Source organism: Acyrthosiphon pisum, chromosome X (assembly GCF_005508785.2).
Source record: "Acyrthosiphon pisum isolate AL4f chromosome X, pea_aphid_22Mar2018_4r6ur, whole genome shotgun sequence".
NCBI lineage: Eukaryota > Metazoa > Arthropoda > Insecta > Hemiptera > Aphididae > Acyrthosiphon > Acyrthosiphon pisum.
Genome location: NC_042493.1, coordinates 23465097 through 23470821, shown reverse-complemented (window position 1 = coordinate 23470821; position 5725 = coordinate 23465097).

Genomic DNA, 5725 nt, shown 5'->3' with positions numbered 1-5725 from the left:
TCCAGAAAAAATTGCTACAATTATATCCGTGGTTGTTATATGATCCAGAGGTAGAAAAAGCGTTCTGTTCGATTTGTAAAACTGCTGAATCAGCAGTGCTGATGAAAATTATATTAATTTGTTTGTGAGTTTGTGACTGATCAAAAAAAGAGGCATAACTACAAAGGTTCAAATCGCATGAAGGTATGATTATTTTACATACACTTTTTTTAATATGAGTTAAAGTATTTATTTTTTTTTATTTTATAAATTAACGCCAATCGGCTTTTAAAAGCATAGTATCATAATGCAATTATGTCATAATAATTCATTTTAATTCATTATTATATACCTATTACAAAAAGATTATTTTTGCTTATTTGTATATAAAAAAAGTTTATATTAGGTACATAGTAAAAATATACAAAAAAAAGTCATTAAACGAGTTGACAAGTAATGCTTTGTTGAATTATTTTTGCATTTTTTGCTTATTACCTACTTAAATCATTTTAGGATTTTGGGCACCCAATGAAAATTGGAAAACCCGGCGCCCATGGCGGAGACGGTTTGTCAGTCTAGGTATTAGACATACCTATTACAGGTATACTTATCTATAGTATTAAAAAAAAATTGACCTATAATAGGTATTAATAATAAATTCCAAATTAATCATATCACAATATCAATCAGGTAACGCATTATACATCAACAACAAACCGTGGTACTATCATAGATATATAATAGTATACTTTAGAAGTTTCAAGTACCCACAAATAATATTATACAATCATTACAATCACAACAAAATAACTAAAAAAGGTATTCCAGGTTTTTTATTATGTAATTTCGTCCAAATTTGAAATTAAAATTACTATAAAAATAAACTGTGCTTATGTATTTCTTAGAATTTTTGGCAACAGAATTAAATATTTACGTGGAATCTTGTTTTAAATTTTCAATCCTTAGATATAAAAGTTGAACATTTTATAAATTTTTAACTACAAAATAATTATTCAATTTTAAACTTGATAAATTTTGTCAAGATTTTAACTTCAAATGCTTATAAAAAAAAATTGTGCCGATGTATTTTTAATATTTTACAATTGCTATTGTAATAATATATCAGGAGCCTTGCATTAAATTTTCACGCATTTTTACCAAACAAATACAATTTAATTGATATTTATAGAAAAAAAAATTGAAAAAATTGAAAAATGACAACGTCCGTAAGCAGCTCAAAAAGAGTCAAGTTATTTTCAAATTTTTATCGTGTATAGAAAATTCTAATATAAACATTTAGTGAAATTTTAAAGTATCTACAGTCATTCGTTTTTTAATTACAATAAAATAAGAAAATCGTTACGTAAGAAATCGAGTGAATATCAAATGTTGTAAAAATATGAATTTCAAACGCTAATAAATAATTAATTTGAGTTTCTCATAGACTTTTTTTTTTTGATAAAGGTAGATTATCCTCTTAGGAATCTTGTATTACATTTTAAAATCTTAGTTCTAAAAAGAAAAATTTTTACGAATTATAAACTCAAAATAATTAGGTAATTTTCGTGATTTTTCCATATTTTGTCAATTTTTGAACTGTAAATGCTAATAAAAAAAACTGTGACTAAGGATTTTTAATATTTTTCAAATGTCACTGTAACAATATAGTAGGAGCCTTGTATTAAATTTTCAAGTATTTTTATTCAACAAATAAAGTTTTATTGATATTTATAGAAAAAAAAAACTAAAAATATTGAAAACTGACAATATCTGTTAACAGCTCAAAACAAATCAAATTATTTTCAAAATTTTATCATGTATAAAAAATGCTAATTTAAACATTCAATGAAAATTTCAAGTATTTACAGTCATTCGTTTTAAAGTTACACCAAAAACCAAAATCAATTTTCAATAGATTTTGCGTAAAAATTCCCGTTTTTCCTTTATTTTTCTTTTGTTTTTCACGGCGCTTTTGAAAACTATTAGAAAAATGTTACTTTTGACCCCCCAAAGTACCAACTAGATTCACTTTCCTATCAGAAAATGTACTGTTGAAGAAAATCCAAGCACTTTTACTGTCCTAAAAAGTGATGACAGACACAAAAAAAAATAAATAAATAAAAAAAAAACACACATCATTGTAAAATCAATACATTCATCGTTCCACTCAGAATCTAAAATATATTATAATGTAATAATATTATAACTTACCGGTTTGATCAAATTAGTTGTAACTTTTCCCGGGCATTTCAAATTTGTGTTTTGTGTGCACTTCCACTTGATAGAATTATTATTCTTCCTCAAAACCACATAAGAATATTTCTTATATACCTACTATTAACTCTGAGCCTCTTTGACTTTCAAAATTGTCCATATTAGGTATAATTTTTATTGAAGTAATAACACACTCATTCCACTATTGCGAATGATATTGTACTGATGAGAACTTTCTGTATATTATAGTTCATGACATTTAATGATTAATATATATTTATCGTATCTTATCGTTATCGCATTATTTTCACTCGCAGTCACTCGTGAGTCGTGTTTTCCCATCGACCGTCGGTAAAATAAAATTAAAAATAATCTTTGACATTTTAACATTTCAACCTTTACTATTGTGAACCGTAACAGTATTCCGCGTTTATACAGACCGTACCAGTTTTCCGTTTACCATTAGTTATGCATTTTAGGTATAAATATAAATTATAAATATTTTATATTTTAATATCATAACGCGCGTGCATGTAAAAATGTTTACATTTAGCGTTTAAAATAGGTTTCATTTCCCAGTAGTTTTCAAAAGCGCCGTGAAAAACAAAAGAAAAATTAAGGAAAAAAGGGAATTTTTACGCAAAATCTGTTTTCGAGAAAATTGATTTTAGTTTTTGGTGCAACTGTTAAACAAATGACCGTAGGTACATGAAATTTTGACTGAATGTTTATATTAGCATTTTCTATACACCATAACATTTTCTAAATATTTTGACTTCTTTTGAGCTCTTTACGGACATTTTCAGTTTCCATTTATTTTAGTTTTTTTTCTATAATTATCAAAACAATTTTATTTATTAGTTAAAAAAAGCTTGAAAGTTTAATAAAAGGTTCCTAGTATATTGTTTCAAAGGCAGATGAAAAAAATTAAAAATCCAGTCACAATTTTTTTTTATAAGCATCTGAAGTTCAAATATTTACAATATACGTAAAAATGATGAAAATTTGCAAATTATTTTGAGTTAGAAATTCATGAACATTTTTTTTTTTTAAATCTAAGATTTGAAAATGTAAAACAAGATTCCTCAAAAGTTTCTCTACCTTTTTCAAGAAAAAAAAATATCTACAAGCGAGCCAAATTAAATTTTTATGAGCATTTAAAATTCATATTTTTACAGCAGTTGATATTCACTCGATTTCTCATGTAACGATTTTCTTATTTTGTTGTAATTAAAAAAACGAATGACTGTAAATACTTGAAAATTTCATTGAATGTTTAAATTAGCATTTTCTATGTACGATAAAATTTTGAAAATAATTTGACTCTTTTTGAGCTGTTAACAGACATTGTCAGTTTTCAATTTTTTTAGTTTTTTTTTCCATAAATAGAATAATAAAGTTAGAAATAAAGTTTTATCTGTTGGGCCAATAAGTGTAAAAATGTAATACAAGGCTCCTGATATAGGCTCCTGATATTGTTACAATAGCAGTTGAAAAATATTAAAAATACATAAGCACAATTTTTTTTACAAGCATTTAAAGATCGAATTTTGACAAAATTTTCAAATTTCAAATTGAATAATTATTTTGTAGTTAAAAATGTATAAAATGTTCAACTTTTATATCTAAGGATTGAAAATTTAAAACAAGATTCCACGCAAGTAGTTAATTCTGTTACCAAAAAATCTAAAAAAAATACATAAGCACAGCTTATTTTATAGTCATTTTAAGTTCAAATTTGGACGAAATTACATATTAAAAAACCTAGAATAACTATTTTAGTTATTTTATTATGATTGTATAATATTATTTGTGGGTACTTGAAACTTCTTAAGTATACTATATGTATGATAGTATCACGGTTTGTTGTTGATATATAACATGTTATAAGTACCTAACCTAATAGATATTGTGATATGATTAATTTGGAATTTATAAAAGGTCAATTTTTTTTTTAATACTATAGATAAGTATATAATATGTCTTATACCTAGACTGACATACCGTCTCCGCTCAGTATCGTTTTTCTTATACAATGATATTATATCATTGAATTCAAATTTAATACCATTCATTATACAGTGACCCACTTGTAACCTACTGTACAGCAGAGTGACATCTACTTACCCACCTTCTTTTGTTTGAAATAATGGTGATACTAAAATTTAAAGGGAATCATTGTTATTTGATTTATGAGTGTTTGTGTTACGTTATTATTTTATTTACGCATTTGAAAGATCATTCTCAATTTTGAAGTATATCAAATCACGGCTGAGAAACTCTTTAACCTAATCAAAATTGGAGGCATTTATGCTGATGAATGTAGAGAAATAGATTTTACTCGAAATTGTCAACGATGACATTATTGATATTGTTAAAATCACAGTGATTTATTAAGATCTAAATTAACCTATTAAAATGTTTCATTTGATTTTAAAATATAGATACATAAAAATAAAGAATGTTTAATTTATTACAATATCTTACACATTAGTATTACACTATGTGTTATTGTACCTAATGTTAATGCTAACATAGTAACATAGTAATATAGGTACTTAATTATAAATAATTTATACATTATACTTTTTAGTCTATAATTCAGGTCTTCAGATAATACTAATATATAATGTACTAAAAATATTGAGAATCTTAAGCTGTTTTCTGAGAAAATTGAAAATGTGTAGAGGATGCATTTCTCATTGAATAAAACGTTGGTATATTTGAGTTTTTACATTTTGTGATGAGAGAAATGGCGAGGGCCGGTCAAAATATAGATTTCCCGGGCCGAAATGTTGCCCCAGTCTGACCCTGATATTAATTGAGTATGATTTTAATCATATGACACCTGCAGGTAAACTAAAAAAACATACATTAACTTGAATCTCTTCAAATTAATTATGACAAATTATTTATAAATTTTTTTTAAGATAAACAAGTAACTGAAGAAGCAAACTTAATGAAATTAAAAAACATTTCCGGTAAAACATTTAATTTTATTACTGCTGTAATTTGTATTTATTTTTCTATATTTATTTTTTGCAATTGAAGGTACAATGATGTTTGTGAATTAAATCTTACATCGGGTAATGTATAAATATAGGTTTATAGATTATATATAGATTTCTCAAAGAATATTTTTTGTAAATTATTAAATTTAACGTCTCTACTATTTACATTTTATCTTTACCCCCAAATACAATAAATATAAATATTTGTTTAGAGTTGGGCAGTTTTGAGTTGGAATTTCTTAAAAATAAAATGGATCAAATACTTCATACAACAGACATTTATTTTACAAGACTTGATAAAAAATTAGATGCTATTATGGTCTATATAAAAATAAATCCAAATTCAAGTGTGTAATCTATCTTAGATACACATTTTATGGGATTATTTCCTTTGAACGATGTAGAGTCTCTTATACATTTTGATGAATTTTTAAAAACTGACGAAAACTCTACTAAATTGGTAACAAAATGTCAATAATTGTTTTATACAATACCCATATTACAACTATTGTTTATTTATT